This window comes from Polypterus senegalus, chromosome 7 (assembly GCF_016835505.1).
Source record: "Polypterus senegalus isolate Bchr_013 chromosome 7, ASM1683550v1, whole genome shotgun sequence".
NCBI classification, from domain to species: domain Eukaryota; kingdom Metazoa; phylum Chordata; class Cladistia; order Polypteriformes; family Polypteridae; genus Polypterus; species Polypterus senegalus.
Window position 1 is genome coordinate 92,235,215 of NC_053160.1, and position 25,091 is coordinate 92,260,305.

The 25,091-nt window shown below is 38.5% G+C and overlaps 1 long non-coding RNA gene across 1 annotated transcript in view; it reads right to left on the bottom strand.

Annotated features, from left to right (window-relative positions):
- The window catches only part of LOC120532164, a 128,039-nt gene extending 104,456 nt beyond the window's left edge, over positions 1 to 23,583 (bottom strand). Inside the window, exons 1-2 of the long non-coding RNA XR_005634229.1 lie at positions 23,327 to 23,583; positions 5,603 to 5,651 (exon numbers count right to left, since the gene is read on the bottom strand). This is a non-coding gene — a long non-coding RNA (uncharacterized LOC120532164). The remainder of the gene's footprint in view (positions 1 to 5,602; positions 5,652 to 23,326) is intronic.
- Positions 23,584 to 25,091: the final 1,508 nt, after the last annotated feature.

A 25,091-nucleotide genomic window follows, 5' to 3' on the forward strand; every position in this document is an offset into this window, starting at 1 on the left:
ATCTTGAGATCTTAATGTGCTCTCAGGTTTGTAAGTCATGATAAGTTCAGACAAGTAAGCCGGACCTTGGCCATTTAATGCTTTATATGTTAAAAGGAGAATTTTGAAATCTGCCCTAAACTTAACCGGGAGCCAGTGTAAGGATTTAATAATGACAATTAATATTTGGTTCTCTACAAGAATTTATATATAAGAAGTGCTAATCAATGAATCAGTTATTTGTCAAATTCTTTTAATATGTTTGACTATTTTTGGACCTTTACCTAATATGAAGAGATAGATGTATCAAAGATTATACCATTTATCTATATGCTGATTGGTGCAAACTAAATGTTTCTTGATTGTGTTATGCAAATGAACCTAACTTATTTAAGATTGTTGATATGTTACAGTATACTAGTCAGTCTTATCATGCTCATTTGACCTGATTACATGATGGAGCACTCTCAGGCTTGTTGTAGTAAAGGACATCCAGCAGATGAAGTGATTTGTAATGATGATCTTTTTTATTTAAAGTAATTTCTCTAGCATAAATCTTAAAGTTTTTATTGTTTTCCTAATCAGTTGATTTCTAAATAACACTGACAATTGCCCACAGTAGCAGTCAGTTAAAAATACAATAAAGCAAGAAGTGTTACAAAGCCTGCCAAGGTCCATATTTATTGATGGGTAGGGAGGAAAAGTGTGTTGGAAGAACTAAGTAAAGCACTGCCGCCAGGTCCTTGGTGGTATTTAAATTTGTTTCATTTCAGGTTATATTTGTCACATTTTTCTCTTTCCCTCCAGTTGTCAAAGGAGTTCCAACATATTGATTCAGATCTGAACCTACAGTTGTATTAGAAAGTGAAAATGTGAAAATCTTAATTAGAAAAATTGGAATCAACACCTTTAGTCTAATTGGTAAATGTGTTGTATAATTAATTAGTGTTGTATAATATTCAGACAATATGCCTTTTTGAAAATGTTACAAGAAATAATGGCATTGCTAATTGTTAGGTTAAAAATTGGAGGTTGGTTAACCTAAATAAAAATATCAATATCTACAACATCTAGTTTCCAAAAAAAATGAAATAAAATAAATAGCTAACAAAAGAAAAAAGCTTCAAAACTTCACCCATCTATTTTCTGTTCCCATTCCTGTTATAAGCAGTATAGGCAATGCTAAAAGCATCAAATGAATGGGGGTTGTACAAAAAACTGTTCCCTGTTACCCCTCATCTTCCTTGGACCTCTGTAAAATCCCATCCAAATAGGGCTCATATTTACGACTGCTGCCATTTACCTCTTCCAGGGTTCTGCACTAATGACTGATGCTGACAGCTAACCAGAACCGAGCTCAAGAAGGGGGTGGCATGGCTGTCAAAGAGTAATTTTCTCAAACCGTTTCACTGTGCAAGCCAGTAAAATGACATGGACTCAAGCATATGAAATTACACCCCAGCAAATGATACATAGTTCAAAGAATGTTATTTTTCTTTATTTAAAGTTAGATTCATAAATCAATTAATTAGACACAAAAAATAATGAAAACTACATTGGTAGAAGTTTGTTTTAGTCTTTGGCAGGACATGATCTTCGACTGACAGATGATTGGGCAAAACGTGGTGACGCAAACAAGATGATGTATTTGTTATATTATTTCATAGAGGTATGTATGATATAGATGGCTGATACACTGCACAGGAGTTCAAGAATCTTGCCATCAACTAGCACTGCCATATGAATTGCTGACGTCCGTTCATGAAAAGCAACTTGCAAAAAGTCTATCAAACCATGGTAGCGCTGCTGCCTTGCAGTTAGGAGACCCGGGTTCGCTTCCCAGGTCCTCCCTGCGTAGAGTTTGCATGTTCTCCTTGTGTCTGCTTGTGTTTCCTCCGGGTGCTCCGGTTTCCTCCCACAGTCCAAAGACATACAGATTAGGTGCATTGGTGATTCTAAATTGTCCCTAGTGTGTGTATGTGGTGGGCTGGCGCCCTGCCTGGGGTTTGTGCCTTGTGTTAGCTGGGATTGGCTCCAGCAGACCACCTTGATCCTGTAGTTAGGATATAGCGGGTTGGATAATGGATGGATTAAAGTGGCAGGAGCAGAATGCAACTTTTTTAAAGTCACCCTCTTTAAGACTTACCTGAGGTTCACCACGAAAAAAGAGTCACCTCAGTAAGCTGACTGTAATTTGCATGAGCCACGTAGATGCCGAACAAATAATCGCATGATGTAGTCATAGATGACTATGCATCACTGAGGACACAAACTATGTTCCATTGCTATACTTGTTTTTTGATTTTTAGACTTTGCAGTTTGAAATTTTGTGAATATATTTTTTCTTATTTCATATTTGTATTATTATATATTTTATACTGTATATAACAATTAATGCAAATTACACCAAAATATACGCAACTTTTGCTGCCATAAATAGAGCACTATTTACATAAATGCAAGGCATGAAAGATGAGTGAGATGCCTTTTGTGATTACATGTAGGGCACCAAATGATTAAGACCACCAAAGCTGTCTGTACCTGCTTTCTCCTGGTGACAGTAATACAGAGCTCAAGGTGTCAGTTATTTTGGGACATCACATGTAAATTCTGTTGTCTTTGCTCATGAATCCTGTTTATTTTTATTAATGTTATTCAAGTAAAGTATTCCTAGCTATGGATAGGACTCTTGCTTTGCTCATTTGACCTATAACATTTTCACAAATATTTTTGTGTTACCTTGGAAATGTCATCATGATGTCATTTTGTGGTCCTGCTTCTTTTTATCAATACAATTTGTGCTAGTCTTTGCATGGACATGACTGGGTCATTTACCTTTGCTGTGCTGTGCTCATTGTTATGGGCTAAGGAAGACATATGAGCTGTTGATGGCTGTGCACAAGGACACATTGTACAAGAGTTTAAGATTTTCCCAAAATAACTACAAGATGATCTTAGCACTATAGTAGTTAGGGAAAGGAATTCTAGGTATGATTAGGACTCTTGCTTTGCTAATTTAACCCTTAAATTTTGACTAATTTAATGGTTTTGGTTGCTGGGTCATTTTATATTCTTGGTTCTGAAACTCTGATCTGATCATGCAGATACTCTTTGTTTTTTTTATCTGGATTTCTATTTGTATATTTTTTTGGCAGACTATTTTTTTCACCCTTTTAGTCATAGTATAAGGCAGGAATATTAATGAAGTGCAAGAGTATCTCTTTGAGAAAACAAGCTACTGATTGCAAGCATTTGATGAGTACATAGATAACTGAGTCAGTCACTTATTATACAACCCACTATATCCTAACACAGGAGGAGCCAAAAAATTAAGCTGTTGGAACCTGAAGCAAAAGTTGACAGCTGACTAGTAGTAGTTATTTAATCTGCTGGTAACAAAGGTCAAGGCTAAATGGTCACAGCAGAAATATCTAACCAGCAGAATTCCTCTGCAGCTCATTGAGAAGATATGAATCTTTGAACTTTTTTCACATGTGCAGTATGTTGAATCAGTTTAACATGCACTAAAAACAACTTTGATTTATTCTATATATGTTAATCGCACACTTCAAAGTAATCATAGGTATTAAAAAGGAACTTCATATCACATATGTGTACTAAAAATAAAGATAAATTAATTGTGTCTGGACCTAGATGATATAAAGAGATGTAGTTAACACCACACCACTGTTCCTGTCAGTACTAATTAGCAATCTGGTGAACAAATTGAAGTGTAGCTTTTATAAACAGCTGGGATGATTTTTTGGAAAGGCTCAGTTTTTCAGGAGAGATGGTCTTCATCCTAGGTGCACAGGATCTTATGCTTATCTGAAATTATGGCTTCAGTAGTGCTTGACTCACTCATCAGAGCACTATGTAGGCAACAGTGTTGTGATCTTAAATTGCAGAGTGTTTTTAATCATCATCTGTTCTTCAGTAGCTGCTATCCATAATTCCAGTATTGTGGGCATCTCAAAAACTGATTTATGAAACAGTTTAAATCAACTGATATTCAACTAACATACAACATAACTAGACCAACGATTAAAATCGTGCATGAGGCATGGCTGTGTAAAAATGAACATATTGAATTGCTCCATAAATATCACTTCAGTATAAAATGTGTGCTAAATATTTGCTAACTTGAAATTAAAGACGTTTTGACGAATGATCCTACATCAAATGCACAATCAGATCTGTGTCTTTTAACAGAAACGTTGCTCAGCAGAATAGAAACTGCTTAGTTGAGGCAAAAGAACTGTTTACTCTTCTTCATTAATCAAAATATTGATGGAATTGTGACCTTGGAATATTTTTATGTAATGAACTGCATATCACCTCCAAAAATGTAGGTGATTTCACATTCTTTGAGGTGCTCATGTTAGGTATCAAAACAGAATCATGTATAATTTTTCTATTCATTTACAAACCTCTTGGGCCACATTCTTTATTCATGACTGAATTCAGCAACCTTTTGTCTGACCTAGCTATAAATTATGATCATGTAGTGTTGATGATTTATTTTAATATTCTCAGAGTAGTGGAATCAGTCACCTTTTAAACACCTTTTGAATATTTCCAAATTGTTTAAGGTCTGACTTGGTCTTACAATCATATGTAAGAGCCATTCATCTATCCATTATTAAACCTGCTATATCCAAACTACAGGGTCACGGGGGTCTACTGGAGCCAGTCCCAGCCAATACAGGACACAAGGCAGGAAACAAACCCCGGTCAGGATGCCAGCCCACTGCACTATGTAAGATCTAATTATTGTTTGAAGTGTTCAGGCTCTAAATGTAATTATTACTTCACTAAATCTCTGATCACAGGTTTAATTACATCTAACTTGTTCCTGGCCTTATCAGTACAATCAATTTCAACACTACATCAGAATGTACAGATATTGGATAATTCTGGACAACAATATAGATTAGTTGATGCTGAATTATAAAATGTTTCTGTTCTGTAGCTTCTCTAAAAACAAAAGTGATAAGAATACACTGAAACTCACCTTGCTTTAATGATCGTCCTTTTGTTGTCAGATTAAAATACAGAAAATAAGAGCATAGATGAATAGCAACAAAATTACAGTGGTCTTCAAAGAAAACATTTTAGATGTCTGTTATAGATTTTAGAGTACTGTATCCAAATCTGGCACCAAAATTGCTCTATCATATCCAATTTTTGAGAGATGAAAGTTTAGAATAAAAAACACTATTTTAGATAAAAATTTAATATAGTATATATATTTAAAATGAATTATTTAGATTTAAAAAAACATAAATTATATATATCATTTTTTAAATATAGTTATTACAAAAATAGTCACTTGATTTTGTTTTATAAATCTCTGAAGGTGTCAATAAACGTCTACTATTTTAGAGTCACTGGTGGAACCTCTCCCCATATTCATCAGAGACAGCTTTCACGTTCTTTGGGGAAACAAATCCAAATGAGAATGTAGGAAATAGATTTTTAAAGATATATTCCACCCAAGTGCTTGGTAGGAAGAGAAAAGCTGCTCAGGTAGTTCCTCATAGATTTCTGCCTCAAGAAAATTGTAGCACAAGCGTTTTGCTTCAATAAAGGAAAAGTGTGTGTCATTTTATCATTTGCTTACCTGTTACTTGGCCAAGACAATAGATGGATGCACCCAGCCTTCGATATTCCTAAAAATAAATATGTTAATAACAACGTTGCTTCTGAACAATAAAAAAAGCATCTTTATAACCATCTAAATATAAATACCTGCCTATTTTGAAGGAATAAGAAGAGATAAAAAAAACACTAAGAGGAAAAAATGCGTAGCAAATACTTGATTTTAAGTCGTTCCACATAAGCTAACATTAAGAACATGGAAGACTGCCATTTTTCAGCTCAAAATATACTTCTAAAATATTCTAACCATGAAAAATTCTTATGCTATAAACAAATATAACTTATTTTTAATAAATCAATGATTTTTTTCAAAATGATGTTTTATACTGAAGCAGATATCTCGCAGATATGGTTTGTGCTAGAAAAAATGTCCGATTTTATAAATCATGTTAGAAGGTATAACTCCAAAATAAATAATAAAATATATTACTTAAACTAAAACCAAATTAAATTACACTAAATACTTTGATAAATTGCTTTATAAACCTGTTGCCATCTATGCTTAACACATTCACTCCTCTTCTATAACAATGTCATTTCTCATTTCAGGTCCAATTTACCACAGAGATATCTAGAATGCTAATACTTTCTGAACAATAAAAAGTTAAAAAGTGAGGCAGTGTATGCATACATTTTGTAAAAAAGCAACGGTACATAAGAGACTACTTGTTTTTCTTCAATTTTTTTTGTTACTTCAGGGTCCTTAGACTTGCTCACATCCCACTTCTTTCTTGCCCATTTCCTAATCATCTGTTCTGGTATTCACTAAGACTAGATTATGCCTTGATCCACAATCAATACCAGGCTTTACTTTTGAGTGTTTTACTATATTTCTATATTAATCAATCTGCTTTATTGTTACTCCATCCTCTACTCACTTTCTGCTGGTTCCAATTATTTGTGACTACCGTATTATTACACTCGTTCCATTCTCATTTCTACTACCTAATCCAAAAGGTCCAATAATCCCCTTGACCCTTCCATTCTCTGCTTTGACGTTAAAATTTCCCACAATTACCAACTTATCTATACACTTCTTATTCTCTTTATTTATGTTTTCTTGGTCATCATAGAAGTAATCTTACTCCTTTTATTTTGCTGCTTCATATGAGGCATACATTTGAATCATTACTGCGTCAGTGATCTTCCCCTTTCCCTTGATTATTATCCTTGCTGAGTAGGCATAGTAGCAGGCCAGAGACTTCATACTTTTTTGATTTAAGATGAAAGCCACTCCTTCCCTTCTGTCTTGTCCCCCAGAGTAGATCACTTTGCATTTACAATCCAGTCTTGGAAACAATGTTATAAATTCTCCCTCCTGTTTACAATGTGTTTCCATAATGTCCATTTTCATATTCTCCATCTCTTGTATCACACAAGCCAACTTTCTTGGTGTTAATAAATTTCTCTCATTCCATACAGTAACATTCTGACAGTAACATTTAATTACAGGATTCTCACCTTTCTTCTCATGTTCTCCCCCTTTTACGCTTCTTCTTTTCAAAATTTCTATTCACCCTTTGCACCAGTAACAGAATGATAGTATGCATTCTCCTGGTGGTCCATGCTCAACTCACAAAGCAATGTTGCCATTACCTTGCACTCTGACCTTCCATTTGTGAAACTGGTTTCTTTAGTATTGTATTGCAAAGGTTTTTTTTCTTAGGGATTTTTAGGATGCATTGGGGCCCCCTGGTTCCTTTGTGTCTTGAGCAGTTTTGTCATTAACCAGAAAGTCTGAGTTATTCACTACCACAAAAGGTCATACTTTTGCCACATGTCATTCCACCATTAACACTTTTGTGTTTTTATGCCTTCCTGGCTTCTGCTAGGTTGCTGAAAGTGGTTGATTTCTTTTTTGTGTGACCTCTACCCTCCAACGTTTCAAGAAAGTTTGAACCGTCAAGATTTTATCTCACCTGTATAACTTGTTGGGTTTCAGAAGCATGCAAGCCCTATATTACATCAAGGTAGGAATCAAGCTAGGGAGGAAACATACATTTTATATAATGACTATGCTGATGGCCTCACTGAACTCCTCCCACGCCTGAGTTTATGCTTCCAACTACCATTGCTATGCTTCACCTAGCCTGACGATACCTGACAACTGACTTTGGAGTCCCACAATCTAACCAAGCTCAAAAGGCCTCCTTCTCAGTTGGATACCACCCCTTACTGCTGGTGTTCACTACTGGGTTCGGGGATTACTACAGGCACCAATAACCTTATGTCCACAGGTCTGCACAGCTGCCTCAGCAATGGAGGCACAGAACATGGCCCATTTGGGTTCAATGTCCCCAGCCTTTCTTGGAGTGCAAGAGGAATTTGTCTGGAGTTGCAGCTTTACCAGGTCAGGGCCTCTGCCAAATGTTTCCAGCACACCCTCACTATTTGTTTAGGTCTGCCTGGTCTGTTTGTTGTCTTCCCCTACCATCACAACCAGGTAGAGATCAGCTGACAGCTCAACCCCACTCTTCATCTGAGTGTCCAAGAAATACGGTCATAGATCTGATGACTATGAAACTGATCATCGACCTATGGCCTAGGGCACTCTGGTGTCAGGTGCATTTACTGTATGAATAATCTTATGCTGAAACATGGTTTAATTATGGATAAACTATGACTAGTGCAGAAGTCTAATAACAAAGCACTGCTCAGGTTCCAATCAGGTAGGCCATTCCAATCAGACTCTTCCAGATTTCACTGTCATCGCTCACAAGAGCATTAAAGTCTCCCAGCAGAGCAATAAAGTCCTAGTGCTCCCACCAAGATCTACAGAAAGGCCAAATACTCTGACCCAGTTGTCAGCAAATAAGCAAAGACCAGAGTCAGAGCCCTGCCCCAGCTCGAAGTCGCAAGTAGATGACCCCCTCATTCACCAGGGTAAGTGAATAAGTGTGCATACTTAAATGCTGGGTGGCTATAAGTAAGCACACACCCACCCAATGCCTTTCACTCAATGCATCTCAAAAGTGGAATAAACTTCAGGAGTTTGGTTCCAGAGCCCATGTTGTGAATTGAGGTGAGCCCTTCAGGCCTACATGACAACAGTATATGACTCCAATCACCCATTCATTTTCTGATTTTTGCTTTTTTTGGAACAGATTTGCAGGGGGTTGTGGCACAACCCAGAATCATCTGGTGCAAAATAGATGATGCACGGGCATAACTTGAAGATATATGGGTGCACAGAAACATTGACACAAATGTTTACTCTCTTGTACCAGATGTTCATTTTTAAGTAAGGTAAGGTGCAATATGGCTGACCAGAGAATAAATATCTTTTTGGATAATTTTAAGCAATTGTAAGATCAGGTGCAGTTTTGGAGCGGCATCAGCAGTGTTATAGGCAATATAATGGACAATGGTAGTGTATTGGGAACTAAGCCCCGGAACTAAGTTCACTGTTTATCATTTAATCTATTTCCTCTTGTTCATCTATGGTCATTAGCCTTTGTGTCAAAATGAGTAGTCCAAATAATGTTTCTACTTAAGGTTATTGCGTTCACTTGTCATGACAACCTATGGAATTTGGAAAGTTTTTAGAGTACAACTGCTGCTACCCTGCTTCAGAATGCTGGGGGTAGACTCAATATAAGTTGTCAGAATTAGACTTTTGAGCTGCCTGGGAATTCCAAAGAAGAAGCTGAAAACTGATCCTGAAGGCAGAGAAGACAAGTCTACTGTGCGGTTTGCTTCCACTACAGTCCTTACCAAGAAAATAAGGTGAAAAGTGTCTGTTAATGAATTATTGTACTCAAAGAATTTTTTATCCTTTTGAAACTGCAGTTTAAAAAGTTTTGCTATTTACTTACATAGGTGCTTTTGTATATTTGATTGATTAATTAATGAGCATATTTACAAACTAATCAGACTCCAGTTATATAAATGATCATAATCCACTCTTTTCCTATTTAAGAAGAACCACAAGGCCAACTCTCCAAATTTATGTAGGTATTGTGTAACTTTAAGTTCTAGTCAGGAGTTGCACACACTTGGCAAATGTCAATAATTAATATTTTCACAGGCTAGCAGTTTATAGCAGTGACAGATAAATCCAGCTATGGTGGAAAAACAAATTGCTACTGCAACGAAAGTGCATTTCCCATAGCCCTGCTGAGGCCAGCTGTGAGTTGTCAGGAAAACAATAATCCATTTGACATTCTTCCATATTAAATACAACTGGTGTGAAACTGAGGTGAAATGCTGAAAATTGGTACATATAACTGCAAAAATCTGTTGCAAAGTCAGAATAGTGATCTCAGCTACTGCTACAAGACTGTGAAATAAAAAGGCACTGCCCAGTGTTAAAAACTCCTCAATGGATAAAAAACAGATGTTGCTTTAGATTTAGTTAAGATGTTTCACATACTAATCCAAAAATAATCTTTTAGGTTAAAGGGGATATTTTGTTAAGAAGAAATAATGAAAAAAAACTGGTGTAGGTTTATAAGTGAATAAAGTGGAAATAATGAGTAATATTCCCTGGAGTTACTCATCTAGGATTATAGTGCAAGAATGTGAAACAGGGGTGTACTTGGCATTCTGCCTCTGTTTCTCCCCAGGCTATTTCAAAACCAAAAATATGTGCTACTGAACACTTCTAGATGATATAACAGCAAATACATGTTTGGAAAATGTTATCTTATACATAAAACGAGAATACATTTTGGGAGTTTTCATGGCTTAACCTTTTACTTTCACTGTTGCTATAGGAAGTCAACAAACGCTGAGTAGAACAAACATAATGCACTTTAACCATCTATATACACATGTAGCATTCACAGGTAATGGTTGTGATCATTTAGCTTTGCCATGCTAATGATTATTGAGAAAGTGGCCTTTAATGTACTTTGATGTAAATAGAATTCTGTACCCTCATCCAGCCAAGAGAAGGGCACTAGGCAGGCATCAGGGAGAGAAATATATATCTCTATACAGTATATGGAGAGTGTGAGAGAGAGAGCAAAAGATGTTTCTTTGGATTTCCAGGCTTCAATGAAAATATCTAGTTGGATCAGATGAGATTTGCAGTTTTTGCCATTGCCTTTTGCTGTTGATCTTGGAGGAGTGCTACTTCCTTATATTACTATGAGTCTAAACTGTCTTCTTGTAGAATGTGTTTAGCTGTGCCTACCTCTGTGGCTTTACTGGTTATCTTCCTTGTTTTAAAAGAGATGTTTAATTTCACACAGCTACTTATGAATAATGTACAATTTTCATCATCGACAACAGTTGGCTTCTTTTAGATTGCATAGTTAAATGACCTCTGGTGTTCTCTGATATGTTGTTGCACAGCAGTCTGTGATCTTCACCTGGACCCTGCCTGAGAGATCGAAATCAGTACTTTTTATTCATTATACAGTACATGGAATGTGTACAGTATGTGTATAAACTGTATATGTAGGTATATAAATATAGGATATACATACATACATATACATGTCATAATTGCTGGCAGAAATAGAAAAAAACTTTTTATAGTACTTACTGTTTTGAGATGTTCATTTTCATTCTAAAGGAGTGAACAAGCATTTAATAAAAATAAATATCCATTCCGTCCAACCGGGAGGAGGCCCCGGGGCAGACTGAACATTGCCCTCTTGGGCTTGACAAAATTTGAATGGATATTTCATCCATCCATCCTCTTCCGCTTATCCTGGGTCAGGTCGCGGGGGCAACAGCTTAAGCAGAGAGGCCCAGACTTCCCTCTCCCCGCCCACTTCTTCCAGCTCTTCCGGGAGAATCCCAAAGCGTTCCCAGGCCAGCCGGAGACATAGTCCCTCCAGCGTGTCCTGGGTCTTCCCGGGGCCTCCTCCCGGTTGGGCGTGCCCGAAACACATCACCAGGGAGGCGTCCAGGAGGCATCCTGATCAGATGCCCGAGCCACCTCATCTGACTCCTCTCGATGTGGAGGAGCAGTCTACTCTGAGCCCCTCCCGGATGACTGAGCTTCTCACCCTATCTTTAAGGGAAAGCCCAGACACCCTGCGGAGGAAACTCATTTCAGCGCTTCTATTCGCGATCTCGTTCTTTCGGTCACTACCCATAGCTCATGACCATAGGTGAGGGTAGGAGCGTAGATCGACTGGTAAATTGAGAGCTTTGCCTTACGGCTCAGCTCCTTTTTCACCACAACAGACCGATGCAGAGCCCGCATCACTGCGGATGCCACACCGATCCGCCTGTCATCTCACGTCCATTCTTCCCTCACTCGTGAACAAGACCCGAGATACTTGAACTCCTCCACTTGGGGCAGGATCTCTCCCCAACCCTGAGAGGGCACTCCACCCTTTTCGGCTGAGGACCATGTCTCGGATTTGGAGGTGCTGATTCTCATCCCAGCCGCTTCACACTCAGCTGCGAACCGATCCAGAGAGCTGAAGATCACGGCCTGATGAAGCAAACAGGACAACATCATCTGCAAAAGCAGTGACCCAATCCTGAGTCCACCAAACCGGACCCCTTCAACACCCTGGCTGCGCCTAGAAATTCTGTCCATAAAAGTTATGAACAGAATGGTGACAAAGGGCAGCCCTGGCGGAGTCCAACTCTCACTGGAAGCGGGCTCGACTTACTGCGGCAATGCGGACCAAGCTCTGACACGGTTGTACAGGACCGAACAGCTCTTATCAGGGGTCCGGTACCCCATACTCCCGAGCACCCCCACAGGATTCCCGAGGGACACGGTCGAATGCCTTTTCCAAGTCCACAAAACACATGTAGACTGGTGGGCAAACTCCCATGCACCCTCCAGGACTCTGCTAAGGGTGAAGAGCTGGTCCACTGTTCGCGACCAGGGCGAAAACCACACTGTTCCTCCTGAATCCGAGGTTCGACTATCCGGCGGACCCTCCTCTCCAGAACCCCAATAGACTTTTCCAGGGAGGCTGAGGAGTGTGATCCCTCTATAGTTGGAACACACCCTCCGGTCCCCTTTTAAAGAGGGGACCACCACCCGGTCTGCCAATCCAGAGGCACTGTCCCGATGTCCATGCGATGTTGCAGAGGCGTGTCAACCAAGACAGTCCTACAACATCCAGAGCCTTAAGGAACTCAGCATATCTCATCCACCCCCCGGGGCCCTGCCACCAAGGAGTTTTTTGACCACCTCGGTGACTTCAGTCCCAGAGATGGGAGAGCCCACCTCAGAGTCCCCAGGCTCTGCTTCCTCATGGAAGGCATGTTAGTGGGATTGAGGAGGTCTTGAAGTACTCCCCCACCGACCCTAGCGTCCGAGTGAGGTCAGCAGGCACCATCCCCACCATATACGGTGTTGACACTGCACTGCTTCCCCTCCTGAGGCGCGGACGGTGGACCAGAATCTCCTGAAGCCGTCCGAAGTCGTTCTCCATGGCCTCTCCAAACTCCTCCCATGCCCGAGTTTTGCCTCAGCAACAACCGAGCCACGTTCGCTTGGCCTGCGGTACCTATCAGCTGCCTCCAGAGACCCACAGGACAAAAAGTCCTATAGGACTCCTTCTTCAGCTTGACAGCATCCCTCACGCGGTGTCCACCAGCGGGTTGGGGATTGCCGCCACGACAGGCACCGACCACCTTGCGGCCACAGCTCCGGTCAGCCGCCTCAACAATAGAGGCACGGAACATGGCCCATTGGACTCAATGTCCCCACCTCCCTCGGGGCGTGGTTGAAGTTCTGCGGAGGTGGGAGTTGAAGCTACTTCTGACAGGGGACTCTGCCAGCCGTTCCCAGCAGACCCTCACAACACGTTTGGGCCTACCTGGTCTGACCGGCATCTTCCCCCACCATCGAAGCCAACTCACCACCAGGTGGTGATCAGTTGACAGCTCCACTCCTCTCTTCACCCGAGTATCCAAGACATATGGCCGCAAGTCCGACAACACGACCACAAAGTCAATGGTGCCAAGTGTACATATGAACACCCTTATGCTTGAACATGGTGTTCGTTATGGACAATCCGTGAGCACAGAAGTCCAATAACAAAACACCGCTCGGGTTCAGATCGGGGGGGCCATTCCTCCCAATCACGCCCTTCCAGGTCTCACTGTCATTGCCCGTGAGCATTGAAGTCTCCCAGCAAAGCGAGGGAATCCCAGAAGGTATGCCCTCTAGCAACCCCTCAGAGACTCCAAAAGGGTGGATACTCCAAACTGCTGTTCGGGCATACGCACAAACAACAGTCAGGACCCTTCCCCACCCAAGGCGGAGGGAGGCCACCCTCTTGTCCACCGGGGTAAACCCCAATGCACAGGCTCCAAGTCAGGGGGCAATAAGTATGCCCACACCTGCTCGGCGCCTCTAACCGGGGACAACTCCAGAGTGGTAGAGAGTCCAGCCCCTCTCAAAGGAGATTGGTTCCAGAGTCCAAGCTGTGCGTCGAGGTGAGTGCGACTATATCTAGCCGGAACCTCTGACCTGCGCTAGCTCAGGCTCCTTCCCTTTCAGAGAGGTGACATTCCACGTCCCAAGAGCCAGTTTCTGTAGCCGAGGATCAGACCGCCAAGGTCCCCGCCTTCGGCCACCACCCAACTCACACTGCACCCAACCTCCTTGGCTCCTCCCATAGGTCGTGAGCCCATGGGAAGGATGACCCACGTTACCTCTTCGGGCAGTGCCCGGCCGAGCCCCATGGGTGCAGGCCCGGCCACCAGGCGCTCGCCATCGAGCCTCACCTCCAGGCTTGGCTCCAGAGGGGGCCCCTGTGACCCGCAAGCGAAAACATCGTCCAAGGTTTTTGTTCTTCATCGGAGGTTTGTTATATATGTGTATATATGTATATATATATATATACACATCTGTGTTCTGAGACCAATGCACCTTTCATGCATGTGGACAAATACTTGTATGACTGGACATACACTCTCTTTGGTGTAGGAAAAAGTCAATAACCAGTTCCTTGGTTTGGCTGATATTAAGATTCAGACAATTCTCTTTGCACCAAGAAACACACTTTTTCAACTGAGACTTTCTGCAAGTGACATGACCTGGTGTTATATTTATAGTAGTATAGTATATTTACATAGAGGTGTGCAGAGTAAAGAGAAAAGGAGACAGGACTATTCCTTGTGATGCTCCTGTGTCCCTCATATCTGTATCAAAAACTACAGTACTTGAGTGTCACAAACTGCAGTCTGCCCGACCGACAGTCCCTAACCAAGGACACCATAGACTTATCCACCTGCATATCTCTGAGTTTACTCCTTAACATGGATGGCATTGAAGGTGCCAGGGAAACCAAAAAACATAATTCTCACAGTGCTGTCAGCTTTGCCCAGTTGAGAATAAGCCTTGTGGAGCAGATACATAATTGCATCCTTCATTCCAATCTCTGTCCAATTGGCAAACTGCATTGAGTCCAGATTCATATAGTTCAGGACAAGTCTCTCAAAGGTCTTCATGGTGTGAGACCTAAGTGCCACTGTTCTATATTTATTAGGTAAAGAGGTGCCTATTTTCTTTGGAACAGGAACAATACGAGATGTTTTCCACAGACATGGCACGTTCTGAAGCCTTAGGGACAGACTGAACAGGGGACAGAGGACACCACAAAGTTAGTCAGCACAGGCCTTAAGAACTCAAGGACTGATTCCATCTTGTCCCACAGCTTTTCCTGTGGGTAGCTTCCTCAGTTGCCTCCTTACTTGGTCTTCAGTTTTGGACAGTCTACACTGATAGCCAGAGGTGGACTTGTCACTGGCCATTCCAACAGATGTGGTAGAGGTTGTTGACGTAGTAGGGATGGTGTGGAGGGACTGGTAATGACAGTGGGAGAGAAAATCTTTTAAAAAATGGGTTCAAGGCGTTAGCTTTTTCCACATCCCCATCTAGCACCTGAACTCTGGATTGCTTGAAAAGTCTGAAAATTTAAAGTACATCTTATGAGAAGGGTCTAGGAGTCACAGTAAACTGAATTAGACAGTGTTCAGAAGCCATTAAGAAGGCTAACACAATGTTAAGTTATATATCTTAATGTGTAGAGTACAAGTCCAAGGAGGTTATGCTTAAGCTTTATAATACACTGGTTAGACCTCACCTGGAATACTATGTATATGCAGTTTTGTTCTCTAGCCTTCTTAATGGCTTCTGAATCCTGTCTGGCAGTTGATTGTGACGAGTCCTCTATGACTCCTAAATCCTTCTCATAAAATGTACTTTCAATATTCAGACTTCTCATTGTACATTTAAACCTAATGTTTTTACTTTCTATACATAATACTTTACATTTACTTCCATTAAATGTTATCTGCCATAAATCTGCCCAAGCCTGTATGCTGTCCAAGTTCCTTTGTAACGATTCAATGGATTCTAGATTATCTGCCAAATTCCCCTAGCTTGGTAACATCTGCAAACTTAATCAGCTTGTTATTTATATTCTTATACAAATCATTTATATATATTAAAAACAGCAGTGGCCCTAGTACTACACTGGCTATCATCAGCCAGTTCTAATAGGGTTCTTCTCCCCATAATCCAGGGTGGAGTTTATAAAGTTGCAAATTGCCAATTTTATTTTCAGACAGAATGTATTTACCACATATAGAAGTTAAAATTGCCCTCTATATATCATGATCTAGCTAGAAGGAAAATAAAAAATAATGATACTTTTCCGTCCTTAGGTCATTGACTTATTCTTCCCTAGAGTGGCAGAGGTTAGGTTAACTGTCCAAAAGATATAGCTGGATTTAGTAAACAGTGTCATAAGCCACAATTCCAAAACTAACAGCAAGAAGCATCTAAACAAAAAAGACAATCAGGCTTACATTTTAAAATACAACAAGGTGAATAACTAAACTTATACACTGTATCTAAAATCTGAAGCTTATACTATTTATTTATATTTAATATAGTACTGCACACGTTCATTTGACTGGCAATATTTAAAAGAAATTAGCAGTCACTGGTAGCAAAAAATAAGTTTCTCATTACTCATCATAAAATGAAAATGTGGATGTTAAATAAGAGAATAAGTGACATACAGAAAAATGATTTACAAAATGCAAAGAGAACAAATGATTACATTTGTGCATGGATTTCAAAGTTTTTCATATTGTATCTACATATTTTTGAATGTTACAATGTATTTAAATTTCCAACTTGCTTGATCTACTCATAGACCAAAACAGACACTGTTAGACTTATTAATCAATCACTGATAGTCTTTATAGAAGATTTGGATTAGCACATCAGAAATACCATTTTCATTCCATGTTATCTTTGATCTCCTCAAAGTTAATAATTTATATATTTTTAGTACACTATCATATTAATGTGTTTAATCCTTTCAACAATACATTCATTAATTAATTTGATTACACAACCTGTAGTGCCATCAACAGCTTAAGCCTGTTCTGGGTGTTCAGGTGCAAGACATGAAGCAACCTTGGACGAGGTACCAGCACACTATTGGAAAGGCTAGCAACCATTATTTACTATTATTATTTATTATTTACTAACTTCAAGTAGGCAGTGACCAGATTAGAATTTGAAGCTTATATGATGTATGTGGTAAAACCTAAGGATGAAATTTCTCTTATCTTTGCAAATGTCCATTATTAACAGTCAATTACGTTAATAGTCCAACTCAAAGAAAAAAAAAGTAATAATCAGTTTACATATTCTAGATATAAATGATATTGTTTTGCAGATTTGCAGACTCAAATCTGATTATAGGTGCAGTATTTGTTAAATCACAATCAATAAATAATTTAATAAAGGTACTGTAAATACAACACTCGGATAACGTTACTGTCAGGCAAACCTCACACTGAGACTCACTTGCCTATCCGCTATTATAGAAGCGTGACAAGCACATCAGCAAAGCGTTACCCCTTTTACTTTTCCTTCCACCGCCAATACACAATTGAGGTGAGCATGTCGGCAAAATGAAACCTCCGAAGAAAGACCGTTGCTTAGCTGGTAAAGCACAAATTATGTGAGCACGAAACCTCCTAGGAGACTGATGCCCAGAGTAATTCCTTTCAATTACCTGACAACTCTACATTACAATTTTCTTTTGTGACGATTTCAATAGTTTCTAGGACCCTGGGCTTTTTACGGAACGGGCTTACACAGCTAGTAAGTAATAATAATGTTTGCAAGGTGCTGATTGGATGAAAGTATATTACTGTAAAAAGAAAGGCTGTTTTGAATATCTTAACATGTTTTACAGTGTGATTTATTATTTTTGTCTAAAATATTATTTCAGTTGAGCATCAGACTCACAACTGATGAATTTATACATAATAGCTTTAAAAATAAGAATGAGTTGTTTAGTGCGTTTGATGATGAAACTCTTCATATTTGGAGTCTCTTATCCCAACAGCTTACTGAAGTGCTCTCAGGTTTCTTGGCACCACAGAGTAGGTCAATTGTTCATAAGTTTTTATGACAGTGTACCCTTTACTGAAATGGTGTACCAGTTAGGAATCATTCTTACATTTACAATGCTACCAAGATAAGCTGGCACTCTGTGATCCCAATGAACAAGCACTTTATTAAAATGAAATTACACTCATATGTTTGCTATTTACAGCTGTGAATTATTTTTTATAAATATTAAAATATGTCAGCTAAGCAATAAACAGTGTATTAGTGTATTCTGATTATAAACTTGAAATGGAGCATTTGTGACTTTCCTTCCACCTTTTTAAGAGACATGTAGTCTGAAAGAACTGTGAGCGAAAGATGCGAAAAAACATGCATCCCAGAATTGTGCAAAAAAGGACTGATCAATCTAAACCAAAGGAATGAGTAGTAAATAAATGGAAGTCAGAGAGAGTTCAAAAATCTGGAGCAAGGGCCTAGATGAAAAGAAACTAACTAATGCTAAGATTCTTTTAAGATAGTAAAGGGTATCAAATGAGGAATAGCTACCGTGGTGAGCAGCACCATATTTATAGCAGCACTTGCAGAGATGTCAGAGGAACAACCAAAATAGTCATGTGACCCCCTCTCAGGGTGTTGCATAAATAATAAAAACAAGATGATAAGAAAAATAAATTTCTTCAAATTAGGCTGAAATAAAAAATAAACCACAATATTGAATGCAATGATGAACAAAACTACGAATTAAGCAAGTATATATAAAATGTTAATAATATTGCATAGCCCCTGTATTCTCTTCTTTTTGTTTTTGTGACTTTCCTTCTCCATTGTCATAATTGTTGTGATGCACTGATGTCAGATGGTCTTCAGGATTACACATATTATGGGAAGAGAGGAATCATGTGCTTAGTTCTCTATAGCATGCATACACTGGTATATGAAATTTGGAGTCACTTTTAACAGAAAAGCAGGAAAGTTGCCCCAGGTTTTCTGATATACTGTATATTGGATTGCCAAATTGTGTTATTGTGACATTTTCTTCTAAGCTTTTGTTTTTTTTTGGCTTTGGTTTTTGGTTGCATTTGGTCTCAGGATTCAATGGACCCTTTCATTTCTAGGTGCTAGGCCATGTGAAGTGAAGTAAGTCCTTGCAGGCTTATCATCAGGTTCCCATTTACCGTTCTCTTTGTAACAGTTACCTCTTGGATCTTTGTAGGAACTACACACTATTTGCTAATTTTACCTCAACTCTACCACAACAGACATTAAATTATTAAACTAATGTTCAGTTTTATTTAGGCTTTATTGAAATAACTGTTCACAATTGAGACAAGTAAGCACTATTTCTCTGTCTAATAACAAAAAAACAGAAAAGGAGTTCCATACTTCACAGCAGTGAGCTGCAATAATTTTTATTTGCCTAACTATATACCTTACATATATGATGTCTCAAACTTGGTGTATTGATTATTTAAAATTTTACTGAGGATACCTGTTGTAATAATAACACTATCACTAGCTGTTGTTAGTGAGCTGGAAACTGGTTAATATTGCCTATATAAAAATTAACAATAGACAGAAGAATTGTCATATAGTGACTTGAATATTATAATGAGGAGAAGAGTCCCAATAGAAGAAAGCATTGATTTATTGAAAAAAAAAACGCTAATGAATGTTATTTGGAAAGTAATCTTTCTATTTTGAAAAACAAACTGTACCCTCTTTTGTAGACTTGTGTACACATTTTGTACTTCTTTATTCCTACAGATATTTTTATGTGGTCTCTTTTCATGAATTCATTTTAGATTTTTAAGATGAATGAGGAAAACCTCAAACATATTTACACATATGCAAGCAAAATGGTTTCCCATAAATTCCACTGTAAAAGACAATACTATGCTTGTGGCAGCGTCTCAATACCAGCACCCTCCTCACTGCCCTCCAAACTCCCCTTTCCTCCCCCCACAACTGACTACAATATGTGAACGCCCACACACTTTTTCAGGCTCACACAAATGACTGCTGTTGTGCTTTGACTTTGCAGATTAGACTAATCCATTATGAAAATCAGAGAAATGGAGGCAGAACGGTGGGGGAGATGGCTGTGCATTTCCAATTTAGACAAGAGAAAGAACACTAGGAATGTAATCAGCTTGGGACTAAGGTTCAAGGGAAAATATACAAACAGGATTCAAATTTTACAAATAAATCTTATCGCACTTAAGTAACTAATTCAACTGTTAGAATAAATACAAATCTAAAAATGTCAAAATAAATAAACAAAGAGATACAGAAAAATTCTGTAAAACAGCTTTTAATTTTGAGCATAAGTTGCAACATCCCCTCAGGGATTCACTCAAATCATGTGAACTCTGATGGAAAATAACTTGGGAAATGTGTGTGGAATTAGGCACCATTACCACTCTAATGGCAGTACTATTTATTTCCCCTGAAGAGTGCTGTTCTCGGAATTCAAAAGATTGATTTATATCAGTCTTATTTTGTCATCGTCATAAATGTCAGGCACAACGGAGAAGTAATGAAAAGGCACAATGAGTGGTATAAATTGCTGCAAGAAAATAGCATCATAGAATTTCTGTGGATCCAAAGGATCTTCAAACCACACGGACAAAGTGAAAGTGCACAACATTCATTTTGTAAATTTCTTGTCTTTGATGTCACTCAATTTAAGCAAAATGCTGTTGTTTATTTCAAAATATATTTGACTAAGTGCTTTGATGTGAAATGAAATTATGGAAGACCTGTGTTTTACTCAGAAAAGAGATACAAAGAATAAAGGTTACTAAACTACAGGAAGGCTGAGTATAAGGTATGCTTTAGTAAGTATCACCCTGATACTTGGGGATCAATTAGCTATAACTGTTTAACTCAGAGTGTGAGCGGGGAGGTTTTGTAGCTTCATAGAACTTGTCTTTCTAGTCCAAACATAATGATTATGTGGAGGGTCTATGCATTTTATTTGTGTCCATGCGTTTTTTTTCTGTAAGTTTGTGTCCCGCTACCCAAAATCCATCCCTTCAACTGGCAACTGTAATTCATGTTATGTGAATAAGTGCGGCTGTGTGTGGCTATTAAAAGACATTCCATCAACAGTTGGTTTCTGCTTTGCACTTTCTGAATAAACTCAGAGTCCCTCATGACCCTGGAATGTAAAGCATGTGTTCATTCGCAGTTAACTCTTTTATTTTCTTCTAAACATAATCTATCATTTTCATTAGGGTTTTAGTGATATGACAGTTTGACCCAGGTTTTGCAAGACACGATGTTTGTTAGGTTCAATTGCCGCCCATCTAAGGAAAATGCATCCTGTTCATTAAAAATAACTTTGCCTTCTTACCAACAGATGTTTTACTTTTCTGTTTCTGCACTTTCACTGCAGATATTAAATTCATCTGTCCTGCTGCATATTGATATTATAGCCAAGGTCTAAACTATCGAACATAAACAGAAGTGAGAAACATTCCCTTAGTCCCTCTTTACATCGAGCCCTAAATACACACATCAAAAATATCAAATATGTACCTGCAAACAGAATTGAACAGAATTGGTATTGGGATCTTCATTTAGCCACAATGGGGAACACTGTGACTTTATTTCTCTCACAGCAAATAAAGATAAAGAGCTAAACCTAATCGTACATTATTACTTGGAAATTAATTTTGTTTTAGACAAATTATAATGTAGGAGTGTGGTTTTAAAAAAGGTACTTATAAAGATGGTGCCCTGTTCACAGACTCCTCCTTTTTTAGAAAAGGAATCATGTACTTCAAACAGTTGTAGTTCTGAATAATAATTAATAAATTTCTAATCTGATGGAACTTGTGCTGTGTTCCATTTACCTGAGAAGTTTGTTGCTGTAGTTGGAAATTACATCACACTAGAGTTTTTCACGTTCCAGTAAAACATTTGGAAAACCAATATGGATGCATCTAGGAAAGTATTTGTTGTGATTGCTCCATTGAAATAAATAACAGTTCATAACAATGCATTACACGGTATTTTGTGCATCCAAACACTATAGATGTTGGACTGATTTAATGAGACACAAATAGACAAAAGTGTCCAAGAAACAGTATAATACTACATTTTCACTAAAGTTCATGGTATATATCGCCATTTTGGATTGATGTCATGATCTGAAGTTGCACAAACTCAGACTTGATAGATAAGCCTAGAGTTTCCGAGTTGGAATTCCAAGCTAAGGGAGTGTTCCAGTTGAAATTCTGACTAGGAACTCGGAAATTCCAACTTACTACTTCAAATGGAGCATGGCGTTAGTCTGTGGCATCATCGACCTTTTCAGAATAGAGTTTATGCAAAGGAAAAGAAAACCTAAACAGGTTAAGGAGAAATAGCATTACAGTTTATACAAAGTGAAGTGGGGTAAGAAGAACTAGCATTCTTGAATGTAATTCATAATTATTCAGTTGCTTAGAATAGAATGCACACTGAGAAGCTATCTTATGTTCACCAAAACAGGACAGAAATACGAGGTGAGACACAAAAATAACCAGTTTGATAAAAAAAAAAATTATTGATGAATTACAGCATTCTAAACATTGTCACCTTCTATATACTCCCCCTCCCGATCTCTACACCGCTCCATACGTATCTTCCATTGATTAAAACAGTGCTGGAATTATTCTTGCTTGAGGCTCTTCAACAGGCTTGCCATTTCTGTCTACAATTTATCCATTGAAGAAAAATGTAAAGTAAAAAGTAAAAATCACAAGGAGCTAAATCGGGTGAATAGGGAGGATGATAAAGGACAGGAATGTTTTTGTCAGTCAAAAACTGCTTTACGGAAAAAGCATTGTGCGCGGGAGCGTTGTCTTGTCTTGTCTACCTGTTCGCTTTTTTCATCCGACATTGTGTAGCGATTGTTATACATGTTGGAAGGGTATAGTTCTATGATTCATGTACGGCTGACCTCCAGATGGTTTACCAGGATGGCCCCAAGCCTAGTCCAGTTATTTTTGTATCTCACCTCGTATTTCTTATCATTTTCTAACTAGCTTGATCCAAACTGGAGTTGCAGGGTTGGGAGCCTATTCCAGCCAGCACAGGGTACAAGGCAGGAACAAATCCTGGAAAGGGCTTCAGTCCACACACATACCCACACACACCAAACACATACTAGGGCCAATTTAGCATCAACAATTCACCTAACCTGCATGTCTTTTCCTCTAGGCACCCAGAGAGAACCCACACAATACCTATACTGGGAGGAGTCAGCACTACCACTGTACCACCATGCCATCCCAACACAGAAATAGTCCAAGAAAAAGAATAAATATACCAAACATTTAAAGACTTATATATGAATAAACAAGCACATTTTAAGAGGGATAAACTTACCTATTCAATATCAGCTAACTGTGGTTATGTTTATCTTCTTTCCTGTTAGCATCCATCCATTTTCTTTAACCTGCTTATTCAATTCATGCCCATGGGTGGACAGTTTCTATCACTACCGCAATTACAGCAAGGCAGGGATGCTTACTTGTTTTGGGACTGGGGATGGAAACCAGCACTTGAGGAGGAATCCAATATAAGAAGGAAATACAAACCCTTCATGAAAAAATATTTAATCTTTGAATCAAACCCAGCCTCTATGCTGCTTTTAGGCTCAATTGGCCTGTATCTTGCTTGCTTACTTTTGAAAGCTGATGCTTTTCTGATCTTCATTTGCATGTGACATAAACACATTGAGCATTTCCTGCAGTTATTTCCTATGGGCCATAATCTAGTAGACCTTGAATCAGTCTTCCTGTGTGCACCAGCCTCTTTCAGCCCTGGGAAAGTCACATTTTACTTCATAATGCATGTTAACCAACCTGCCCTAACAACGCTTGCCTGAAATATCTTAATGCAGGGACTCAGGTGAGCAATTAAATATGTTTGTTACCTTGCAGCAATACCACATCTTGCTGTGGATGTCTCCAGATAGAAGGGATTTCATTTACACTCTCATATTACACTGACATTGGCATAATGCTGCCATGAGAATTCAGCAATGCTGTTCATTCCTTCTATTTACAGGCTGTCCCCTCTCAACCATATGTGCCTTTACAGACGGCAACTTTGACATGTAAAAGGAGCCGTCTGTACAACAGGAATTCCAGTGATCAGTGATTCAAAACACTGTGGCTTATACAAACAGCAATGGTTTTTTCACATGACTGCAAAATCTGTGAATGTGTCCGGGGGGTCATTTGTCATTTTAGGAGAGAATGATCAGAATGGCTCAGAAATTTTGTGTCATTGAGATAAAACCTTACTTTTTTTAACCAGATGCACTACTATGTAAAAATGACTATCTATATTGGTACTTTTTTGATAATATTCTATTAAAGAGTACTTTTATATTTGTAACTTGCTGCTGTGTGTTGTGGTTACCAGACTCTATTTAGAGCTTACATCTGGGCATATTATAATGCCTCATATTAAATACATAACATATAGTTTATATATTTTTTCTTTATGATTATTTTTATAAATGTATTTCAAATATACATGAGCAATAATCAAACAAAAAAATCTTTCCTTCAGTATAGGAAGTAATGCAATGTGGCACACAAAAAAGTAGGCCGCAAAGATCAAGTACATGCTGACATGACCTTAGCGACACACTCATCAGTTATAATAAATTGACTTCTTTTCAGATGAACCTCTGGGGTATGAACAGAAGGGTTTTCTTGGATTTGGTGTGTTACTCACAGAGTCAACTGTAGTATTCAAGTGTTCAATTTACCATTTGTTAGATTTAAAAAAATATACATATACAGTAAAATCTTAGAAATTAAGAAATGCAAGTAGGATAATTAGGATACTTGAATATTAGTCAGGACTGTGATTCTGATACTGATGCCACTGGTGGCAATTTGGAAACTTCAACATTAAAACTATGCAACGTAAAATGATATGAAAGTACTGTATATGTTAAAAAATAGTAGTGATATGAAAACATTATTATACAATAACTGGAGAAACATAAATTAAGATGAATTAGGACCTAAATAGATACTTTAACAAAAGGAACCCCATCAGATCTCAATTCATACAAGATCTCTGTATGTAGTAACGTAACATTGAGACCACAAGGACTCCATAAATGATGAAT